Source organism: Ziziphus jujuba, chromosome 6, assembly GCF_031755915.1.
Source record: "Ziziphus jujuba cultivar Dongzao chromosome 6, ASM3175591v1".
Taxonomy (NCBI): Eukaryota; Viridiplantae; Streptophyta; class Magnoliopsida; order Rosales; family Rhamnaceae; genus Ziziphus; species Ziziphus jujuba.
The window spans coordinates 1,619,626-1,640,277 of NC_083384.1; the positions used below are offsets into that span (position 1 = coordinate 1,619,626).

General features: G+C 36.5%; 2 pseudogenes; one reads left to right on the forward strand and one right to left on the reverse strand.

The window, feature by feature from the left end:
* Positions 1–469: 469 nt before the first annotated feature.
* On the reverse strand, positions 470–1,823 carry LOC132804213 (ATP synthase subunit beta, chloroplastic-like; annotated as a pseudogene).
* A 733-nt stretch (positions 1,824–2,556) lies between these two features.
* Positions 2,557–13,837, forward strand: LOC132804093 (ribulose bisphosphate carboxylase large chain-like; annotated as a pseudogene).
* Positions 13,838–20,652: the final 6,815 nt, after the last annotated feature.

A 20,652-nucleotide genomic window follows, 5' to 3' on the forward strand; every position in this document is an offset into this window, starting at 1 on the left:
TTGCTTATAAACAATATTCCATTTATAATCTATCAATGTGATATGTCACACATGTTTCTCCTTGTGTTGATAAATGACCTACTTAACTCAGTGGTTAGAGTATTGCTTTCATACGGCGGGAGTCATTGGTTCAAATCCAATAGTAGGTCGATACCAGCTTGAATAGTCTCTGATACATTTTTCTACTTGTGCTCTTTTATTGATTTTGTATCTTTTTCATCCTACTCTATTTATCTATTTAACTTTGAATTAAATATTTTTTTGTTTCACTAGAAGTCGATTTTACTTGATCATATTTGATTCTTATTCAATTTCAATCGGCAGAAGCAAACAAAATAAGGTGTATAAATAGAAGTTCTGTGTATACACCTTATTTTGCTTATTCGGACCCACCACCTAGTTACGATATCACATTGAAAGCCTTTACTCGTGTCCTAGCTCGTCTGAGAGCGAGATTTACTTCAATTTTTTATCTTTTGACTTTAGCTTTACTCAAGTTAACTTTCGCTATTTCAAGAGTTTCTTGAGCTTCTTGTGGATCAATGTCACTGCCCTTCTCCGCATCATTTACTAAAATAGTGATCTCATTATTGCCTATCCTAGCAAAACCAACCATCAGAGCCATCGTTAACCATTGGTTGTTAAGGCGTATTCTCAAAATACCGATATCTATAGCTATGGCAATAGGTGCATGGTTTGGTAATACGCCGATTTGTCCACTATTAGTGGATAAAATTATTTCTTTCACTTTCGAATCCAAAACAATTTGACTCGATGTTGAATTTAGAGGATCTACTGCTGGATAGATACATTTGGTAGCCAATCCTTTTGATAGTAGAGTAGTAGCATCTAAATGTACAAATGTCGTGGCCGGAGTAGGATCGGACAAATCGTCCTTGGGTACATAAACTTCTTGAATAAAGCTTATGGACCCCTCTTTGGTAGAAGTAATTCTTTCTTGTAAAGAACCCATTTTGGTACTAAGAGTGAGTTGATATCCCATAGCGGAGGGCATTCTACCCAACAAGGCCGATACTTCAGATCGCGCTTGGACAAAACAAAAGATATTGTCAATAAATAGAAGTACGTCTTGTTCGTTAACATCTCAAAAATATTCTACCATAGTTAGAGAAATTAAACCTACTCTTATACGCACTCCCAGTGGTTCTTTCATCTGATCGTAGGCTAGAGCTACTTTTGATTCTGAAATATTTTTTTTGTTAATTACTCCAGATTCTTTCATTTTTATGTAAAGATCATTGCCTCCATGAGTATGTTCACCTACTCCACCAAATATGGATATGCCCCCATGAGCTTTGGCAATGTTGTTGATCAATTAAATAACGAGTACTGTTTTACCCACTCCCCTCCCACGAATAGTCCTATTTTTCCTCTAAAAGATCTACTGCTTTAATTCATGTTTCAAAAATTGATAATTTTGTATCTAATTTTATAAAGCCAAGCACAAATCTATGAATAGGAGATGTTGTGCGAGTATCTACAGGACTTAAATTATCAACGGGTTCTCTAAGCAAGCTAAAAATTCGTCCTAGCATCGCTTCACCGATTGGAACACTTATAGGAGCTCCTGTGTCAATCACTTCCATTCCTCTCGTTAGACCATTTGTAGCACTCGTGGCTACCACTCTAACTCGATTATTTCCTAATAATTGCTGCACTTCACAAGTCACATTAATTTTTTGACCAACAGTATCTTGGCCCTTAACTACTAAAGCATTGTAAATATTAGGCATCTTGCCCGGTGGAAAAGCTACATCCAATACCGGACCAATGATTTGAGCAATACGCCCCAGGTTTGTCTTTTTCAAAAATAAATGTTCAATAGTAAGTTAAGTTAATCGGTTAATTCAATATTTCAATAAAAAATCAAAAATGGGCGTTAGCACTCGACTTTGTTGGGGCCGTCCAACCGAATGCAATCCAATTGTTTACTTATTCAATTTCAATGAGTGAATTTTCAAGTTCAACCAAAATCCATTTTTAGAATATCAAGTAGATGAATTAAAATCTTGAGAAAGTCTTTCATTTGCCTATCATTATAGACAATACGAACCATATTATCTATGGAATTCGAACCCAAACTCTATTCTATTTATGATTCCTTTTTTCTATCTCATCGGCCCTTATTTCATGTCCTATTTCCTATTTCAGCATATTGATTTACACCTAGCCTATTGTTTATTATATACTTACTATATTATTTTATATTATTTATTATATTAATATTATTTTTCTTTTTTATACCTATTCCCTTTGTCTCTATTCGTGAATGAATTCTGCATATTTTTACATCTAGGATTTACATATACAACATATATTACTGTCAAGAGCAAATTTCTCATATATTTCGATTAAAAAAAAGGTAAAAGATTAGAAACTTTGAAAAGCAAAGAGCAGGTTGCGCCATACATATGAAAGAGTATACAATAATGATGTATTTGGCAAATCAAATACCACAGTCTAATAATGAACCGTTCTGATTAGTTGATAATTTTGTGAAAGATTCCTATGAAAAGTTTCATTAACTCCTAATTTATGTCACCACAAACAGAGACTAAAGTAAGTGTTGGATTTAAAGCCAGTGTTAAAGATTATAAATTGATTTATTACACTCTTGACTATGAAAACAAAGACACTGATATCTTGGCAGCATTTCGAGGAACTCCTCAACCCGGAGTTTCGCTCAAGGAAGCAGGGGCCGCAGTAGGTACTGAATATTCTATTGGTACATGGACAACTGTATGGATTGATGGGCTTACCAGTCTTGATTTTACAAAGGTTGATACTACGGCTTTGAGCCCGTTGCTAGAGAAGAAAATCAATATATTGCTTACGTAGCTTACCCCTTAGACCTTTTTGAACAAGGTTCTATTACTAACATGTTTACTTCCATTGTGGGTAATGTTTTTGGGTTCAAGGCCTTGTGCGCTCCATGTTTGAGGGATTTGTGAATCCCTCTTTCTTATACTAAAACTTTCCAAGGACCACCTCATGGCATCCAGGTTGAAAGAGATAAATTGAACAAGTATGGCCGCCCCCTATTGGGATGTACTATTAAACCTAAAGTGGGGTTATCTAATAAGAAGTACGGTATGAAAGAATGAGGGCAAGGTTAATCAAAAGAAAACAAGGTACGAAGGATTGAAATTGATTTGGAGTGAAGGTGTATCTTGGCTTTGATGTAATAAGCTACTGGAAAAATTGTAACAAGGCCAGTTTTAGTGTTCTCTTGGTTTCAAATGGAAACTAAGGTATATTTCTCCCAAATTCATTATATTCATTCATTGAAACGTAATACATATTTATGGCATGCAAAATAGGTGTGAAAGCACATCATGACCGGTTTTAAGGACTAATACAAACAAGTCCTCCATGGTAAAGCAAAACCACACGTGTAAAGTAACTTAGCCACATGCATTATGGTTGGTTGACAAATGTTGCTGCCTCATTAGTTGCTTCATGGTGAAGTAGTCCTCATGCATGATGACACATGTCCTTTCATGCATTGGTTGAGAGAGAGGCCGAATGGTGAAGCTCCATGTCACCAAGTAACTTCCATGTCACCATCCTTGTCACCAAGGTGCTTTCCATGTCATCTAGGTGCTTGGCTTTTCCTAAACCCTAATTTGGCTAGTATACTTTAAACAACATATTTTGGTGTCTTTGTGCACCAACTTATCTTCTACGAACTCTCCCGAGCTCACACCACCGACAACTCGCTGGGGTACTGATCCGATACGGATGAAGTCTGGACTGATCACTAGGGCTAAAGCTAAGAGGTTTAAGGATAACCTTGCTGCCTTTATCCAGAGAATAATTCATTCTCAAAAGGGCTTGTCCATACCTGAAGATAAAAGACCTGTTTTAAGTATCCAAGTGGTGGAAGCTGATACATTAAATACCCATACATCGGGCATTTTATATCAGACACCCTTGCCTGGGACATCGAAGCCTTGCCTCGGACATCTGGTCTCGGACTTTGGACATCGGATGTAACTTAGCTCGGACAGACATCAGTTAGCTCGGCCAGACATAACTTAGCTCGGACAGACATCAGTTAGCTTGGCCAGGCACAAGTTAGCTCGGACAGACATCAGTTAGCTCGGATAGGCCATAAGTTAGCTCGGACATTAGGCAGACATAAGTTAGCTCGAACATCAGGCGGACATAACTTAGCTCGGTTAAAGACATAATTCAGCCTAGATGTCAAAGTCAACTCGTTACCTAATTTGCGATTGACTTTATTTCTTTTTGGGTTTTTATTTAATTATTTTCTAGACAAATAATTTTAGGAAGGTTTTTATTTTATTGTAAATTAATTAATTCCTAATTTAACATAAAGGAATTAATTAATCAAACTTAGATTAGGAAAGGAAGTATAGTTGCGGCCAACTAGGTTTCTTTATGTGTGTGGCCGGTTTTTTTTTTTTTCTAGGGTTTTTAGGGTTTATTTTGTTTCTTTCAAAGCCTATTTAAAGGCTTATTTATCAATAAGAATACAACTATGATTTGATTCAGAAAATACTTGTGAGATTAATTATCTCTTTGTTCTTTGAAAACACCTAAAACACCATTAGAGAATTGGTTGTTTTAGCTTGACTTATCAATAGGTTTTCCATCCCCTATTGTGGCATCTACATTATACCAAGGTTTTTAACCACATGTTGGTTAGGGGTTGAGGTCAATTCCATTAGAACTTGAACTTAATTAAGATCCGGGCTAATATAATACGGGTTTAGGAGCATGTCCTCCTAGGTTCGTATCATTATCTAGCTTAGATTACATAATTTGCTAGAATTAAAAATAAAAGACAAATATGAAACAAACTAGGCTAATGATTTTGGCCAAGGCATTTTAGCTTTTACCTTGCCTTGGTCTCAGTTTTGCATGTTTCATGGCTAACACTTACCATGATTCTCTAACACTCCTCCTTGGCAATGTTAGGTATGATGTGAAGAAGACTCCTAAGCATTTGAAGTCTTTCTTTTGGCAATGGTTTTGTAAAACTGTCGGCCAACTGGTCTTGTGTTGAACAATGCATCAAACTAATTTCTTTGTTTCTTTCAGCCTCACAGATGCTATGGTACTTCACAGGGTTATACTTGGTTCTTCTGTGTTGTATTGGATTTTTGGTTATGGCTATGGCTGAAGTATTGTCATAGTACATGGTGGTTGCACTTGTTTGCTTGCAACCTAAAATCAAGCAATTTCCTTAGCCAAATTGGTTGCTTTGATGCAGCGGCTGCTGAGATATATTCAGCTTCTGCTGTTGATTGTGCTGTGGTTCCTTACTTGTGTGAGCTCCATGAAAATGGACCTGAATCAAACATAAACAAGTATCCAGAGGTGCTCTTCATGTCTTCCAAGCTACCTGCCCAATCACTATCACAATAGCCAACCAACTCACACATGTTGTCATGCATGTATAGAATTCCAAGGTTGGGCGTGCCCTTTACATACCGTAGGACTCTTTCTACAGCTTGGTAATGGTTTTGAGATGGTGCACTGATAAACCTTGATAGCACACTTACAACATACATAATATCAGGTCTTGAAGCACATAAATAAAGCAAGCTTCCAATTAAGCTTCTATAGACCGAAGCATTCACTTTTTCACTTCCATCCTCATGTTCGAACTTGGCATTTTGTATCATTGGTGTATCAACAATCTTTGCATTTTCTAGTTGGAACTTATCAAGCAAATTCAAAGCATATTGTTCTTGAGATAAAATTATACCTTTACTTGTTTGCTTGATCTCCAATCCTATAAAGTAATTCATCAAACCAAGGTCGGACATCTCGGAGGTTTCTTTCACTTTGTCTTTGAATTCTTGGATGCCTTTGGTATTGCAACCTGTTATGCGAAAATCATCTACATAAACAGAGATTACCATTGCATCTTCATGTGTGCTAGCTTTGATGTAGAGGGTTGGCTTATTATCACTTCTATAAAAGCCTTCATGAGTGAGGCAGTCATCAATTCTTGCATACCAAGCTCTTGGAACTTGTTTGAGCCTATACAAGGCTTTATGAAGCTTGTACACTTTCTCCTCCTCTCCTTTTATGATAAATCCTTTAGGTTGCTCAACATATACTTCTTCTTCTAATATACCATTTAAAAAAGCTGATTTTACATCCAAATGGTATATTTTCCAAGATTTGTTGGCTGCATATAAAAGTAGAAGCTGAATGGTTTCATGTCTTGCCACCGGTGCAAAAGTCTCCATATAGTCTACACCATATTTGATGTGATTCCGCCCGAGCCCGCTCCACCGATAACCTGCTGGGGTGCTGACTCGACACGGATGAAGACTAGGCCAATCACAAGAGCTCAAATTAAGAGATTTAAGGACAACCTGGGAGTATTTATATAGGGGGTAATCAATCTCAACAGAGCTTGTCCATACTTGAGGATACAAAGAGTATTCTAAGCATCCAAGTGGTGGAAGCCGATACGGACCCGGGTGACGGTTTTGGTACATTTTTGGAGTCCAGGAAGCATGAAATGGTTCCAATGCTTTATGGGTTCAATACATATGCCTCAGAGGTCATGGTATCAAGTTAAATCAGTCTCAAATGCAATCAAAAAGGGCTTGTACGGACAGCATCAACAATTTGTTAGAATTTGCTGTATTGCTTGCTGGCTTTACTGTATTTTACTGTATTAGCCTTTTCTTATTTTTACAAGCATGGGCAACGTGTGGGACTTCATATTCAGCTTAGTTGGCATCCTAAAAAGAATCTAGAAGCTGATTTGAAGCTTAAAGAGGTCAAAGATTGATCAAAGTCAACTTGATAAAAAAGGTTAGCATTTTTAGTTTCCTAATTTGTTTTTACTTTTTGTTTTAGGAAACTACCATTACTTTTTGGCTTTTATTTATTTATTTTCTGGAAAAATAACTTTAGGAAGGTTTTTATTTTATTCTTTCCATTGTAAATTAATTAATTCCTAATTTAATATAAAGGAATTAATTAATCAAACTTAGATTAGGAAAGGAAGTACAGTTTCAGCCAACTAGGTTTCTTTATGTGTGGTGGCTGGTTTTCTTTATGTGATATTGTACCCATGATTGCTGGACATATACTATTAGGTAGACCATGGCAATTTGATAAAGATGCTACACATTTTGGTCGAGAAAATAGTATTGTTTTCAGGTTTAAAGGGAAGAAGGTCAAGCTGGAACCATTATCTCCTAAAGAGGTTTACAAAGACCAATTACAAATGCAACAAAGGAAAGAAGCCAAAAAGCTCAAGGAAAAAGCAAGTATGGCACCAACGGCTTCACCATCCTTTCAAGAGGGTGAGAATGAGGTTGCTGATCAAGGTAAGGTTTCTAGGACTCATATTGAGTGGAAAGATCAAGAAAAAACCGAAAGAGAGGGGAAAGAAAGTGGCAAACCCAAGAGATTGGAAAAGGAAGGGAAATCCGAAGGTTTTTACGCCAATCCAAGGGGGAAAAAGAAAAAGAAAGTAAAGAAAGGTCAAGTAGCAACTTTTATTTGAGTTTAGGGGATATTAATAAGGTTATTGAGTATAAGAAACTTTTGCTGGTCAAGATTTATAAAGAAAATTATTTTAATGATCAAACTAACATTGAAGAACTTGAATTGCCAAGTTCAATGATTTCTCTTTAAAAGGAATTTGGAGATGTCTTCCCAAATGAAATTCCAAGTGGACTACCATCCAATCAAGAGGGAAAAGGTGAGCTTGTTGTCCTAGGTAAGTCTTCTAATACTCAGGTTGTGTGGAAAAATTTTAATAAAACCAAGAGTGAGAAATTTGGTGCAAAAGCCGAGAGTGAGGAAGGTGAGATGGCCGTGAGTGAGAAAGGAAAAGGAAGACAAGAAAGGAAAAATATAAATTTTTATCTTAGCTTTGGTGATGTTAATAAAGTAATTATGAATAAGAAATCATTGCCGACCATGAATTTTAAAGATACTTATTTAAAGATATCTTTATTTCATCGAACTTTATCTACATTGTTGAGAGCTTTACTTAGTGGCAATTTGAAAATTTGGGAAATATTGTTTGCTAAATTTAAAAAGTGTAATTTTTACTATAATGAGCATGTATTTCTAGATTTTGTTGTAATAGTGTTTGACCCAAGAGAATTGGTTTGGTTGCACTTATGAAAGGAAAGGTTTCCTAATCAAAGAAAGTCGAAGCTCATGCCGCCTATGGATGGACCTTTTCAAGTTTTGGAGCCGAATAACAAGAATGCCTACAAGCCTAATTTACCGGGTGAGTATAACATGCGTGCTGCATTTAATGTTGCTGATTTAACTCCTTTTTCTGCAGGTGATGATCTTGATTTGAGGACAAATCCTTTTCAAGAGGAGGGGAATGATGTGATTTCGCCCGAGCCCACTCCCCCGATAACCTGCTGGGGTGCTGACTCGACACGGATGAAGACTAGGCCAATCACAAGAGCTCAAATTAAGAGATTTAAGGACAACCTGGGAGTATTTATACAGGGGGTAATCAATCTCAACAGAGCTTGTCCATACTTGAAGATACAAAGCCTATTCTAAGCATCCAAGTGGTGGAAGCCGATACGGAACCGGGTGACGGTTTTGGTACATTTTTGGAGTCCGAGAAGCATGAAATGGTTCCAATGCTTTATGGGTTCAATACATATGCCTAAGTGGTCATGGAATCAAGTTAAATCAGCCTCAAATGCAATCAAAAAGGGCTTGTACGGACAGCATCAACAATTTGGCCGAATTTGCTGTATTGCTTGCTGGCTTTACTGTATTTTACTGTATTAGCCTTTTCTTATTTTTACAAGCATGGGTGACGTGTGGGACTTCATATTCAGCTTATTTGGCATCCTAAAAAGAATCTAGAAGCTGATTTGAAGCTTAAAGAGGTCAAAGATTGATCAAAGTCAACTTGATAAAAAAGGTTAGCATTTTTAGTTTCCTAATTTGTTTTTACTTTTTGTTTTAGGAAACTACCATTACTTTTTGGCTTTTATTTATTTATTTTCTGGAAAAATAACTTTAGGAAGGTTTTTATTTTATTCTTTCCATTGTAAATTAATTAATTCCTAATTTAATATAAAGGAATTAATTAATCAAACTTAGATTAGGAAAGGAAGTACAGTTTCAGCCAACTAGGTTTCTTTATGTGTGGTGGCTGGTTTTCTTTATGTTCTAGGGTTTTATTTCATGGCTTTGTAGCCTATTTAAAGGCTTAGTTATCAATAAGAAAACAACTTTGATTTGATTGAGAAAATACTTGTGAGATTAATTATCTCTTTGTTCTTTGAGAACACCTAAAACACCATTAGAGAATTGGTTGTTTTAGCTTGACTTATCAATAGGTTTACTATCCCCTATTGTGGCGTCTACATTATACCAAGATTTCTAACCACAGGTTGGTTAGGGGTTGAGGTCCATTCCATTAGAACTTGAACTTAATTGAGATCTGGGCTAATATAATACGGGTTTAGGAGCAGGTCGTCCTAGGTTCGTATCAATATTGTTGAACGTAGCTTTTCACAACCATCCTTGCCTTGTGTTTGGTCAAGGTGCCATTAGGGTTTAGTTTGGTTCTAAAAACCCATTTGACACCTATCACATGTCCTTTATTTAGCCTCGGTGCCAAACTCCAAGTTTTGTTCTTGCCAATCATGTGAAGCTCCTCCTCCATTGCAGCTTGCCATTCTTTATGTCGTGAAGCATCACTATATGTTGTAGGATCAGGTGTTGCAATCCTTGCACTTGCATAAAGTTCTTCAACTGATTTTATGCCTCTCTTGCCCACATAATCTTCATTGGCCGGGTCATCATCATCTTCACCATTATTTTCAACATCAAAATTACTTTGATCGGTGGAAGGAGTTCTTGATTGAATATAAGTGTTTGCTTCCACTTTATGCTCCTTCCAACTCCAATATGAGTTCTCATCTATTATAACATGTCTAAAGACAACAACCTGCATCGTAGATACATCAAAGATTCTATAGCCTTTTGAAACCGAGCTATAGCCTACAAGAACACCAATAATTGCTTTCTTATCAAGTTTGGTTCTTTTGGAGTCATGGACATGCATGTAACAAATACTTCCAAAAACTTTTAAGTGAGCAATTGAAGGTTTAAAGCCATACCATAATTCATTTGGTGTTTTGGATTCAATTGCCTTACTTGGAAGTCGGTTTAGGAGGTATACACTTGTAATAGCTGCTTCGGTGCAAAATTTCTTTGGCAAGCACTTCTCAAACAGCAAGCATCTTGACATCTCCATGATTGTTCTATTCTTCCTTTCACTCACTCCATTTTTTTGTGGTGTGTATGGAGTGGTGAGTTGATGCATGATGCCATTTGTCTTGCAAATATCTTGGAAAGTTTTGGATATGTACTCTCCACCATTGTCGGTTCTAATAACCTTTATGGTTGTTTGTGCTTGATTTTCAACAAGTGTTTTGAACCCTCCAAATGTGGCTACAGCTACTGACTTTTGTTTGAGGAAGTAGATCCAGCATGTCCTTGAATAATTATCAATAAAGATGATAAAATACTTCCTCCTAGCATGTGTTACATCATTCATAGGTCCACACAAATCCGAATGCAACAATTGTAATTTTTCCTTTGCCTTGCCGCTTGTAGTCAAAGGAAATGGTAGTCTTTTGATTTTGCCAAGTTGACATGTTTGGTAAACACCATCATCTCCATGGATTTGTGGTAAGTTCTCAACAATTTGTTGAGTATGCATCTGCTTCATGGTGGGATAGTTAAAGTGGCCGAACCTTCTATGCCATAGCTTTGATTCTTCATGGATTTTGGTATTCATAGCTATTTGATTTTGTTGATCAAAATCAATTACAAGGCTATTGTCTTTCATATGGACAAGTAATTCAATTTTTTCATCCATAGATATTTCACAACATTTATCTAAGAACTTCAAAGTATATCCTTTTTTCATAAGCTGAGGCACACTAAGTAAATTTTCGGACAGATTTTGTACAGATAAAACATTGGTAATTTGAATTGTACCTTTTGGTTGGTGTTTTAATGACCAAATCTCCTTTTTCCTTGTGCCTCCATGATTTGTCAATTTGCTGTCCTGATTTTTGTTGCAATTATTGGGTTAAACTTGACAAACAAGTCCCGGTTGTTGCACATGTGATTTGTGCACCCGCTGTCCAAGATCCATGCGTCTTTGATTGAGCTTGCAAGGTTGCAAGTTGCTGTGAAGGTATGTGCATGCTCACCACTTGCCTCTTTGGGTTCACAAGCATGTCTAGCTTCTTGCCTTTCGTTCCTTTGCCTGCATACTCTTTCCATGTGACCGAATTGCTTGCAAATTTTGCATTGAGCATTCAGTTTCCACCAGCATATCTTACCCGTGTGTCCTTGCTTTTTGCAAATTAAGCAAGGACCATATGTCATCTTGTTCTCTCTTTGGTTTGTTGTTTCCTTGCCTTTATTTTGCCTTTGGAGAGGCCTTGGTTGCTGGATTGATTTACCTTTGTTATTTGTTGCGAGGGCTACTTCACCCGAGCTTGATTCACCTTGTAGCCGAAGACTTCTCCTTTGTTCCGTGGCTTGCAAGGCATTGATCAATTCAGCAACTGTGAGTGGTGTAAGGTCTCTTGTCTCCTCCAAAGTTAAGATCTTTTCTTCATACTTCTCTGGAAGGCATATAAAGATCTTTTCAACAATCCTTTGATCTGGTAAAAACTCACCATGCAACTGGATTTGGTTGACAATCTTCATAAGTTTGTTGGAAAACTCCTTCACGGTTTCATGCTCCAACATCTTCACATTTTTTAATTCTCTTCTAAGGTTAAGCAGCTGCATCTGTGTTGATCTTGTACTTCCTTGGAACTCCTCTTGAAGCTTTTCCCATGCTTGTTTAGGAGTTGTACAAGTCATAATTCTAGTGAAGATGTCATTGGTCACAGCAGCTTGTATTGCTGTGAGAGTTTTGTAAGGTCTTGCATTTTCTTCACTATGAAGTTTGATTTGATTCATAGTAGCACCTGCTCCCAATGGTTCTACCTCATAATCAACTTCAACAAGCTCCCAAAGGTCATAAGCTTGAAGAAAAGATCTCATTTTGATTGCCCGAATAGGATATTTATGGCCATCAAACATGGGACGTGAAGGTGCTGAAAAATGTGAGGAAGCCATTTAAACTAGTTGCTGTTTTGTGAGTTTTGAATCGATTTTTGTTGAGGGATTGATGAAACCAGGCTCTGATACCAATTTGAAAGAATGAGGGCAAGGTTAATCAAAAGAAAACAAGGTATGAAGGATTGAAATTGATTTGGAGTGAAGGTGTATCTCGGCTTTGATGTAATAAGCTGCTGGAAAAATTGTAACAAGCCCGATTTTAGTGTTCTCTTGGTTTCAAATGGAAACTAAGGTATATTTCTCCAAAATTCAATATATTCATTCATTGAAATGTAATACATATTTATAGCATACAAAATAGGTGTGAAAGCACACCATGACCGGTTTTAAGGACCAATACAAACAAGTCCTTCATGGTGAAGCAAAACCACATGTGTAAAGTAACTTAGCCACATGGATCATGGTTGGTTGATAAGTGTTGCTGCCTCATTAGTTGCTTCATGGTGAAGTAGTCCTCATGCATGATGACACATGTCCTTTCATGCATTGGTTGAGAGAGAGGCTAAATGGTGAAGCTCCATGTCACCATCCTTGTCACCAAGGTGCTTTCCATGTCATCTAGGTGCTTTGCTCTTCTAAACCCTAATTTGGCTAGTATACTTTAAACAACATATTTTGGTATCTTTGTGCACCAACTTATCTAGCCTAGATTACACAATTTGCTAGAATTAAAAATACAAGCCAAATATGAAACAAGCTAGGCTAATGATTTCGGCCAAGGCATTTCAGCTTTTACCTTGCCTTGGTCTCAATTTTGCATGTTTCATGGTTAACACTTGCCATGATTCTCTAACACGATAGAGCAGTTTATGAATGTCTTTGCAGTGGACTGTATTTTACCAAAGATGATGAGAACATGAATTCCCAACCATTTATGCATTGGAAAATTTGTTTCCTATTTTGTGCCGAAGCCATTTATAAAGCACAGGCTGAAACAGGTGAAATAAAAGGGCATTACTTGAATGCTACTGCAAGTACATGTGAAGAAATGATTAAAAGGGTTGTATTTGCTAGAGAATTGGGAGTTCCTATTATAATGCACGATTACTTAACAAGGGGATTCACTGTAAATACTAGCTTGGCTCATTATTGCCGAGATAATTGTCTACTTTTTCACATCCACTGTGCAATGCATGCGGTTATTGATAGACAGAAAAATCATGGTATGAACTTTCGTGTACTAGCTAAAGCGTTATGTCTGCTTGGTGGAGATCATATTCACACTAGTACTGTTAGGTAAACTTGAATGGGAAAGAAACATCACTTTAGGCTTTGTTGATTTACTATGCGATGATTTTATTGAAAAATATTGAAAAAAATCAAAGCTGCTGTATTTATTTCACGCAAGATTGGGTCTCTCAACCAGGTGTTATCCCTGTGGCTTCAAGGGGCATTCATGTTTGGCATATGCTCACTTTGACCGAGATCTTGGGAGAAGATTTTGTACCACATTTCGGCGGAGGAACTTGAGGACATCTTTGGGGAAATGTGCCTGGTGCCATACCTAATCAAGTAGCTCTAGAAGCATGTGTACAAGCTCGTAATGAGGGACATGATCTTGCTCGTGAGGGTAATGAAATTATCTGAGGCTAGTAAACGGAGTCCTGAACTAGTTGCTGCTTGTGAAGTATGGAAGGAGATCAAATTTGAATTCGAAGCAATGGATACTTTGTAATCTAGTAATTACTTACTGTTCGCTCTCTTGATTGTAATTGAAATTAAACTCGATCCAATCTTTTAGTAAAAGGATTGAGTCGAATACAAAGATTTTATCACTTTTTGATAGATACAGATCTATCTATATATACAAGATCTTAAATACAAAATATAAGGCGAAACAACTAAAACATTTCTGTTGTTGTGTTTGATCCACAATTAATCCTATGGATCCTTCGGAATGGTGTATTTTTTTATATTATATAGTTTAATTACCATTTTTATAATTATATTTTTATTTTATACATTTTTATATCTTGTTTATATATTATTATATCTTGTCGTTTCGGATCATGGATCGAGTTGAGTATCACAATTTCTTCTATCCATCCTATGTATTATCCTTTCCATTCTATGTTGGAATAGAAACTGATTAGTAGGTGTGATTTTATGAAAAAATGTTCTTCATATTCATACGAGAAAATAACTTTTTCTTTTTCGATGTGAATTTGATACAACATGGAGGAACCCACTATTTGCCATTTATAATAAATAAATAAATAAACCTTTTTTAATTATTTTGAATTGAAAAAAAATTTCATCCTATTTTATCATATATAGAGAAGATATACTCTGGATTCTCACAAGGGATAATCACTTTTTTCTTTTTTTTTTTTTCAGTTTCTACTTGTTATTAGTTAATAATCCTAGGGATTGGATTTATATGCTTATTCTAATTCTAAATTCTAATCGGAATATTCAAATGATTTTTATCAAATGACTATTCATTTATTGTATTTTCATGTAAATAGGGGCAAGAAAGCTCTATGGAAAAATGTCGGTTCAATTCGATGTTGGTTAGGAGGGGGTTAGAATACATGTATGGGTTAAGTAAATGATGCGTATCCACCCGAGACTGTTCGACCAACAACCCACTAGGGTGCTAACCCAATACAAATGAAGGTGGGACCGAACACTAGGGCCCAAGCCAAGAAGTTCAAGGACAATCTTGCTGTCTTCATACAATGAATAAGTCATAGTCAAGAGGGGTTGGCCATATCTAAAGAACCAAGGTCTGTTTTACTCATACAAGCAATAGAAGCCGATACGGACCCGGGTGACGGTTTTGTTACATTTTTGGAGTCCGGGAAGCATGAAATGGTTCCAACGATTTATAGGTTCAATACATATGCCTAAGAGGTCATGGAATCAAGTTAAAGCAGCCTCAAATACAATCAAAAAGGGCTTGTACGGACAGCATCAACAATTTGGCCGAATTTGCTGTATTGCTTGCTGGCTTTACTGTATTTTACTGTATTAGCCTTTTCTTATTTTTTTCAAGCATGGGCAACGTGTGGGCCTTCATATTCAGTTTATTTGGCATCCTAAAAAGTATCTAGAAGCTGATTTGGAGCTCAATTTGGTCAAAGATTGGTCAAAGTCAACATAGTCAAAAAGCTAGTATTATAGTTTCCTAATTTGATTCTACTTTTTGTTTTAGGAAATTTCCATTACTTTTTAGTTTCTATTTATTTATTTTCTGGAAAAATAAGTTTAGGAAAGTTATTATTTTATTATTTTCATTGTAAATTAATTAATTCCTGATTCAAAATAAAGGAATTAATTAATCCAAATTAGATTAGGAAAGGAGTGAGAATTTCGGCCACCATAGAACTCTTTATTGTGTGGCCTGTTTTACCTAGGGTTTTTAGGGTTTACTTTGTTTCTTTCAAAGCCTATTTAAATGCTTATTTTTCAATATGAATAGAACTTTGATTTTGACTAAAAAAAATACTTGTGAGATTAATTATCTCTTTGTTCTTTGAGAACACCTAAAACACCATTGGAGAATTGGTTGTTTTAGCTTGACTTATCAATAGGTTTTCCATCCCCTATTGTGGCATCTACATTATACCAAGGTTTCTAACCATAGGTTGGTTAGGGGTTGAGGTCCATTCCATTAGAACTTCAACTTAATTAAAGATCCGGGCTAATATAATACGGGTTTAGGAGCAGGTCGTCCTATGTTTGTATCATTTGGTATCAGAGCTAAATTTTGTTCAGGTTTGATCTATCTTTATTTGCTTTATTTGTTTTTGTGTTATTCTGAAATTTTATCATTAGGTTAAGGTTGCATCCATCCTATACAGGTTCAGCATCTTAAAAAAAAAATAAAATAAAATAAAATTCATTCCTAGTTGAATTAGGATTTCCTAGTTTTATCGTATTTTTGTTTCCTAGTTTGTTGGTTGTCTTTTATCATTGTTCTTGTTAATTTGGTTTTTGTTGATTTTTCTTTGCTGTTTTAGTCTTAAATATTTGCATTCATATATTCAAAAAAAAAGAAAACAAAACAAAAAAAAAAAGAAGTGTGCGGCAACATTTAAAAAAAAAAAAACCTGCACATTTTGTTTATTTGGAGGTCACGGGTTTGGTGTTTGTTTTGGAGTTGGAATTGCAATTTTGGTAATTATTCTTGTTACTGCAGTTGTTTATGTTCTGTGAGTGAAAAAAAAAAAAGAAGAAGGTAACGCCGAATTAAAAAAAAAAACAAAAAAAAAAGAAGAAAAAAAAATATTTCGGTTTGTTGGAGTTTGATTTGTTTGCTGAAACTTTGTTGGAGCTGCTGGTTTTCTTATTATTTATTCAATATTTGAGTTGCTGGAGAATTATTTTTGCTGCTGGATATTTGGATTTTGGGTGCTTAAATTATTTGGATTAAAATTAGATAAAGGAATTGATACAAAACTTGAATTACAAGAACAACAACCAACACTTTTCTATAATTTTGTTCTCTTTGATTCTTGTTCGTATTTGAATTTCTTTTTCTGGAATTTTATTCTTGAACTCATAATCTACTACCATCTGGTGCAGTTTTAAAAAATTCCAACGTTTTCCCATTATTTTGTGTTTTCTTGTCTAGAAAGCTGAAAAATTAGGATTTGTTGGATTCTTTCGGTATTGCCTACTTTTCGCTACTGTTTTGTTGATAAGTTTAATTAAAACATACTAGTGATCTAATTGCTGTTTTGTGGGTGTTTTAATTAGAACTTTGAGATAATTCATTGAGTGGAAAAAGGCAAGAGTGTGAGAGCTTAAAAGAGAGTGAAAGCCGAAACTAGTGTACAAACACGAGTGTCGAGACCTTGTTTGAGTGAAACACGTGAGGGAGTGAATATTGTGAGGATTTATTTTATTTTTGAAGTATTTTACTAACATGGCAGATTCTAGAATAAGAAGAGGGGATCCACCCTTGAGGATCAATGAGGAAGAGTCCGTAGCATTCCATGGCGATGACCGAGCTACCGGGAGTGGAGACCAAGTGGATATGTGAGCTGTCTTGGAATCAATACAGTGGGTTAGTGCTCAAGTTGAGCATGTGAATCAAAGAGTGGGAAGACTAGAAGCCTCACAAGGAAGGCCGAATACAAGAAATAGGCAAGAATTCCATGGAGGACGAGGCCGAGGATGAGGAGGTCGCGAGAGGCCGAGAGAGGAATTTGATGAGGAGCCATTCGACGACGACTTTGAGGAAGGTATGGACGAAACCTTTGCTGTCCAAGATAGAGCTGGCCATGGGAGATATAGGAGGGAAGATACAGATGATGATTTGGGAAATATCAAGGTTAATATCCCACCTTTTATGGGTAAAAGTGATCCCGAAGCTTATTTGGAGTGGGTAGAAAAAATGGAGATGATCTTTGACTGCCACAACTATTCGGAAGGTAAGAAGGTGAAGTTGGCAGCAATGGAGTTTGGCCATTATGCACTCCAATGGTGGACAAATGAGCAAAGCACCCGAAGGAGAGTTGGTGATGACTTAATTACAACATGGCGACAAATGAAAGGAGCCATGAGGAAGCGGTTTGTGCCATCCCATTACCATAGGTTGCTGCATCAAAGGCTTCAATCGTTGTCTCAAGGAAGTAGGTCCGTGGAGGATTATTACAAATAGATGGAGATGTTAATGATGAGGCTGAATATGAATGAGGATAGGGAGGCAACCATGGCAAGATTTATTGGAGGGTTAAACCGAGACATTGCCAACCAACTTGAATTACAACAATACTTTGAATTGGAGGAGATGTTGCATGTAGCCATTAAGCTTGAGAACCAATTCAAGAGGAGGGGTGTTAGTACACGGTTTGGAGGAGTTTCTAGCAGTGGAAGGACAAGTTCAAGTGGCTGGAAAAATAATTTCACTTATGAAAACAAGTTGAAGCCGAAATTAGGAGAAGAAACTACCAACCGGCCAAGAAGGGAGGTCAAGACTGAATCTGTCCAAGCACTTAGAGGTGAGATAAAATCTGATCCTAAACCTCAAAAATCTAGAGAAATAATTTGTTTTAAGTGCCAAGGAAGAGGACACATAGCCAGCCAATGCCCAAATAGAAGAATCATGGTATTAAAGGGTGATGGTGAGCTGGAATCTACGAGTGAAGAAAGTGGGGCTGAAACCGAGCAAGAGGAGGATTGCAATGAAGATGAAGCCGAACCTGTAGATACATCTAATGCCGAGTTAAGCTTGGTTTCAAGGAGTGTACTTGCTGTCTACAAAGATGAAGAGCAGATACAAAGAGAAAACATCTTCCACACTCGCTGCGAAATACAAGGTAAAATTTGTAGCATGATTATAGATAGTGGGAGTTGTACTAATGTGATAAGTAATCATGTAGTTGATAAATTAGGTTTGAAAACAATTAAACATCCAAAACCTTATAGATTACAATGGCTTAATGATAGTGGTGAGATGAAAGTAAACAAACAAGCCAAAGTAAAATTTAATATAGGTAGATATGAGGATGTAGTTTTATATGATATTGTATCCATGATTGCTGGACATATACTATTAGGTAGACCACGGCAATTTGATAAAGATGCTACTCATTTTGGTCGAGAAAATAGTATTGTTTTCAGGTTTAAAGGGAAGAAGGTCAAGCTGAAACCATTATCTCCTAAAGAGGTTTAGAAAGACCAATTACAAATGCAACAAAGGAGAGAAGCCGAAAAGCTCAAGGAAAAAGCAAGTATGGCACCAACGGCTTCACCATCCTTTTAAGAAGGTAAGATTGAGGTTGCTGACCAAGGTAAGGTTTCTAAGGTTCATATTGAGTGGAAAGATCAAGGGAAAGCTGAAAGAGAGGGAAAAGGAAGTGGTAAACCCGCGAGCTTGGAGAAGGAAGAGAAATCCGATGGTTTGCGCCAATCCAAGGGAAAAAAAGAAAAAGAAAGGAAGGAAAGGTTAAGTAGCAATTTTTATTTGAGTTTAGGGGATATTAATAAGGTTATTGAGTGTAAGAAACCTTTGCTGGTCATGCTTTACAAAGAAAATTATTTTAATGATCAAACTAACTTTGAAGAACTTGAATTGCCAAGTTCAATGATTTCTCTTTTGAAGGAATTTGGAGATGTCTTCCCAAATGAGATTCCAAGTGGACTACCACCTATTCGAGGGATAGAACATCAAATTGACTTTGTTCCAGGGGCTGCCATACCAAATAGACCAGCTTATAGGAGCAATCCCGAAGAAACAAAAGAGCTGCAAAAACAGGTAAGTGATTTGCTTGATAAAGGATACATTCGTGAGAGTTTAAGCCCATGTGCTGTTCCTGTTTTGTTGGTACCTAAAAAGGATGGTTCTTGGAGAATGTGTGTTGATTGTAGGGCTATAAATAACATTACCATCAAATATAGACATCCCATTCCTAGATTAGATGATATGCTTGATGAGTTGCATGGTGCTTGCATGTTTACAAAAATTGATCTTAGGAGTGGTTATCACCAAATTAGGATGAAAGAAGGTGATGAATGGAAAACCGCATTCAAAACTAAATATGGGCTGTATGAATGGTTAGTTATGCATTTTGGATTATCCAATGCACCTAGTACCTTCATGAGGCTTATGAATCATGTAATGCGTCCATTTATTGGAAAATTTGCGGTTGTTTATTTTGATGACATTCTAATATATAGCCGAAATTTGGATGACCATGTGGATCAACTTAGGCAAGTTTTGCAAGTTCTTAGAAAGGAAAGATTGTTTGCTAACATTAAAAAATGTGAATTTTGCAAACAAGAGCTTGTGTTTCTAGGTTTTGTCGTAAGTGCTGCAGGAATCAAAGTTGACCAAGCTAAGGTGAAAGCAATTCAAGAGTGGCCGGTTCCTACTTCTATCACCCAAGTGAGGAGCTTTCATTTCTTGGTAAGCTTTTACAGAAGATTTGTCAAGGATTTTAGTACCATAGCAGCACCATTGAATGAAGTTGTCAAGAAGAATGTTGGTTTCAAATGGGGGGAAGTATAAGAAAAATCTTTTAATTTGTTGAAAGAAAAATTGTGTAATGCACCTTTGTTAGTTTTGCCAAATTTTTCTAAGACTTTTGAAATTGAGTGTGATGCTCCGGGTGTAGGTATTGGAGCTGTCTTAATGCAAGAAGGAAGACCCATAGCCTACTTTAGTGAAAAATTAAGTGGAGCTGCCCTAAACTACCCGACTTATGACAAGGAGATGTATGCTTTGGTGAGGGCTTTGGAGACGTGAAAGCATTATCTCATGCCAAAAGGAGTTTATGATTCATACGGATCATGAGTCTTTGAAGCATATCAAGGTTCAAGGAAAGCTCAACCGATGGCATGCTAAGTGGATTGAATTTATTGAAACATTTCCATATGTGATCCGCTACAAAAAAGGTAAGGAAAATGTGGTTGCCGATGCATTATCCCGAAGGTATGTGCTCTTTTCTACCTTAGATGCTAGATTGCTTGGATTTGAACAATTGAAAGAACTTTATGAGCATGATAGTGACTTTGGAGAAATTTTTAGAACCTGTTTGA